The sequence below is a fragment of the Engraulis encrasicolus genome, chromosome 21, assembly GCF_034702125.1.
Source record: "Engraulis encrasicolus isolate BLACKSEA-1 chromosome 21, IST_EnEncr_1.0, whole genome shotgun sequence".
NCBI classification, from domain to species: domain Eukaryota; kingdom Metazoa; phylum Chordata; class Actinopteri; order Clupeiformes; family Engraulidae; genus Engraulis; species Engraulis encrasicolus.
Window position 1 is genome coordinate 44312517 of NC_085877.1, and position 4399 is coordinate 44316915.

Here is a 4399-nt window from a genome sequence, read left to right on the forward strand (position 1 = left end):
ACCAAGCCATTTGAATTAACAAATACATTTACATTAAGCTGGGCAGTAGGTTAGTGCAAAGTCCAAAGCATGTCCTCTGTTCCACTGTCAAGATTCTCAGTTGTAATTCTGTGTGGGACCTGGACCTATGTGGGACCTGGATGATGATTTAACGCTGGTGTGAATTGGCCTGAGGTTGTCAAATACCAGAGCCAAAGCTGTGTAGTTGCCTTCATTCTGCAGGGATGTCAAACTCAAACCCAGGGCCAATTGTGACCCATGAAGTAATTTTATATGGCCTGCAAGATCATTGCATAGCATGACAAGACTTTGACATGAAACTTGGTGTGTCACAGGAATACCAGTGGGCCCAGGCCAATGAAAAAAGTTCACTCTCATATGGAACAACACCCCAGGTCTACTGTGTCCTTGGCTGGGACCTACAAGGGGCTTGTAGTAGACAACCAGTGATGCCAATCCTCTATTTAAGGTGTTTCAGAGCACAGAGATGTAAGGATCAGTTCGTCTCAATTAAGAGAACAAGTTTCATTATGCATATACAGGTACGATATATACTGTTCCTTGCGAGGAGACTTTGAAGGAAAAGTCTACTGCATTTCTCTGCTCTCTGATATTCTCTGATCTGAGATGAATTGAGAACCTCTCTGGCGTTTGTGCATGCGTGCAGTAATATGGCATGCAGGGCATATCTGTCAAGGGGCTGAAATAAGAAGTTATTACAGTTTTCCCCATCTCAATAAGTTTCCCTGATAACTTAAGTGATTAAAAATAAAACATGCAATATTCTAGGCAGACATACAATGGGCAATATAATGAAAAGCGTAACACAGCTGGTGCACTCTGATTTCTACCCCACCCATCAGAGAGAAAAACATGTGTCAACAAAGTGCTCTGAGATATTATACACTTCATAGTAGTGCTCATTTTGTTTCTACATAGAAGATATTAATATTTCTTTTTGTTTAGCTGCACATGCATTGTGTAGTAAGTGTATTGGAATAAGGAAACCGTGGGATAGCTTGCTCACTTTCAACTGAAGCCTCTCAATGTCATGTTGAACATAGCACAATGCATACAAACTAGTGTCACACTCCACACTGAGCGTGGGAACACCAGGGAGGTAGTCATCAACACTTCTCAGATCAGATCATCTTGTCTCAGATAACTCCAATTCTAGTACTAAGCAATAATCTAATATTCACTGGTCAGAGTACGACAAAATTTAAATATAAAAATTCGAGAAGCAGCTCCTTATACCACTGGAATATTTAGTCACCCCCTTTCAGGTAACAGCTAATTTAAAGCAGGAGTCAAGTTGTTAAGGTGCACTGGGTAGGGTTGTGGCCAAAGTGAATCCTTTACCTTGTGGACTTGGAACAGTGCAGGGCATTGCAGTGGGACTGTGGTGATTCTTTTCAATTCAGCACTGATCTGAAAAGACATAAAGAGCCCAAAGGATTTAACAATCAAATCATTAACATTAGGAGAAAGCCACACACACATTCAAGAAAGGAGATAAAATGCTGTAATTCACAAATCAAAACATTTAAGACAATCCGAATTGAATGTCTTACCTTGCAAACTTTGAACAGTGCAGGCCACTGTGCCAGAAGTCCTCAGAAATGGTGCATCTTGTACAACTTAATGAAATGAAGAAAGAAAGAAAGAAAGAAAGAAAGAAAGAAAGAAAGAAAGAAAGAAGAAAGAAAAGAAAAAAGAAGAGAAAAAAGAAAGAAAGAAAAGGAGAACATTTGTAACCTGTGCAGCATGAGTTCTGGAAATAAACTACTTAAAAAAATCACTCTCTGCGCCTTTAAAATCACAGACTGTATCATGATCTGCTTCAATTGTCATGGTACATGTTGGAGAAATTCAGATTTCCAATATTGACGCCATGCATCCAGCCTAAAACCATGTCTGTCCCACTACCACTACTTGACCATGAGCATGGGACAGTTTACTTTGTACTACTCACTTGGTTAAGATCACACATGCTTGACACCATCCGAAAAAAATGTGTTCATGTTGGTGTCATCAGACCACAGGACATGGTTCCAGCAATCCATATCTGAAGTCTGTTTGTCTCTGATGAAACCATGATGAACACATTTGCTTTATATTGTTTCAAGCATGTGTGATAGTAGCCAAGGGAGAAGTATAAAGAAAATAGTCCCATGTTTACGGTCAAAAATGGTGGTGGGACTGATTTGTTTTGGGATTCTATGAATGGCATCAACATTGGGAAGCTGACTGCCACCAAAAGAAACATGCATACGGTATGAATGTACTGGTACCATGACTACTAAGGCAGATCATGATGATCCTCTCTATGGGGTTTTAACATGCATGGGTGTAACTCAATAGTAAAAAAGGCTTTCTGCTCAGGAACCATCAAGTAGACAGGCAAAAAATACAGAAACTTACATCAGCCAATTCAGCAACAGTTGCTTGGATTGCAGGGGAACTGTGGTTATTCTTTTGAATTCAGCACTGATCTGAAAAGGCATAAAGAGCCCAAAGGATTGACAAATCATAAACATTAGGGAAAAGCCACACACACACACACACACACACACACACACACACACACACACACACACACACACACACACACACACACACACACACACACACACACACACACACACACACACACACACACACACACACACACACACATTCACACAATATAAAAACAATATAAAAACCTTAAAGACAATCAGCATTGAATGTCTTACCTTACAGACTTCGAACAGTGCAGCAGAAGTCCTTAAAGAAAGAAAGAAAGAAAGAAAGAAAGAAAGAAAGAAAGAAAGAAAGAAAGAAAGAAAGAAAGAAAGAAAGAAAGAAAGAAAGAAAGAAAGAAAGGAGGAATTTGTGAGGTTAAGCATTTAATAAACAGCACAGGATTCGTGAATGAGGAGCATGCATTCTGTAAACTAGGCTACTTGTAAACAATGCTCCACTTAAAAGAGGAAGATATAGGCTAAGTAAAACGAGATGACAAGGCAGTGCATGCTTTGCATTGCACCATAAGTGCAAGTAAAAAAAAAGTGATATGCACTTCAATAAATAGTATACTATTCCCACATGTTTCATCCAATTCCCTGTGCAAAGTTTAAATTCAGGTTATAGCCTATGCACTCTATCTAGGTCGGTTGTTCTTTGACTTCGTGTGCAGGAAAGCTTACATTTGATTAATCTTCGGTTAAGACCACAAGTGCATGTGTGCATTAAACACCTGGGTTGGATAAGAAAAGAAAACTTTAAAAATAGAATACTTGGCTTAAAATGAACACACCGAAACGAAGCCAGCCCTCTGTTCTCGTGAGCATGCAACGTGTTCGATCAAGTTCTAGTTCTGTGCATACCCCTCACCACCCCTCCCCCATTAACGGATCAGACCCTCCCGCGCAAATATAGCTATTAACTGAATATAACCAGCTAGATTGTTGTACAGTAGCAGTTTTTACTACATATTTTGAATATCCTAAATGTACATATTTTCCATTCTTTTCTAAAATGACATGGGGCATAGCCAACTGCATGTGTTTGCAGTGCACCTGTTACTAAGCAAAGAGCACTGCGCGGGTAAATGTAGTAGAGTCTAAGCTCAGCTTCCACACACAAAAGACACAAGAGCAGTAGTACATCGCCCACCATAAATGAAAGTACTTCAGTTACTTACTCAATTTCGTGTATATCTTCACACATGACAACACTATTCCAGCGAGATGAGACTGAAGAGTAGGACCGGGCTGACTGAGGCGAACGGCTCTCTGGCTTGAAACTTTCCGGCTTCTTCTTGTCTTAGAAAGTGGTGCACTAGCGCCACCTCAGGACTGGAGGCCACCCCAGACACAACTTAATCATGTTCATTCAAAGCATTAGAAACATGCCAATTCAGCAGTCTCCAAGAACACATTATCCTTATTTGATGAAATCATGTTTACTCAAGGAATGTTAATGAATTGTTTTGCATCTATTTACTTTATATAGGTTAATTCAAAGACCCGCCATTCCCTCTTTTTTCAGTGTAGGATGGTGGCTGGAGGATTGAAGGAGGAAGGGCTCTCAGAGATTAGCGTACCCGCCTGCGGGCACTCTCAGGCTGGCCAAAGCAGCGACAGAGAAGGCTGGATTGGCCATAAGGCATACAAGGCAGTTGCCACCGGTGGATTTATGATGATTTTCGCCCTACCGTGGCGCAAATGGTATAGGGCACTCGTTTGCTATGCGCCCGACCCGGGTTCGACTCCCGGCCCGGGTCCTTTGCCAACCCACTACCTTCACTACCTTCACTATCCTATCAAACAAAGGCAATAACACCCCCCTCCCCCCCACCACCACCAAAATAAAAAGACTTGTGATGATTTTGGCCTGGTCCTTTATAGAGGTT

The 4399-nt window shown here is 41.0% G+C and overlaps 1 long non-coding RNA gene across 1 annotated transcript in view; it reads right to left on the reverse strand.

Annotated features, from left to right (window-relative positions):
* The window catches only part of LOC134437241 (uncharacterized), a 4540-nt gene extending 514 nt beyond the window's left edge, over positions 1-4026 (reverse strand). The window contains exons 1-5 of the long non-coding RNA XR_010032357.1: positions 3689-4026; positions 2739-2769; positions 2425-2495; positions 1575-1640; positions 1363-1431 (exon numbers count right to left, since the gene is read on the reverse strand). This is a non-coding gene — a long non-coding RNA (uncharacterized LOC134437241). The remainder of the gene's footprint in view (positions 1-1362; positions 1432-1574; positions 1641-2424; positions 2496-2738; positions 2770-3688) is intronic.
* Positions 4027-4399: the final 373 nt, after the last annotated feature.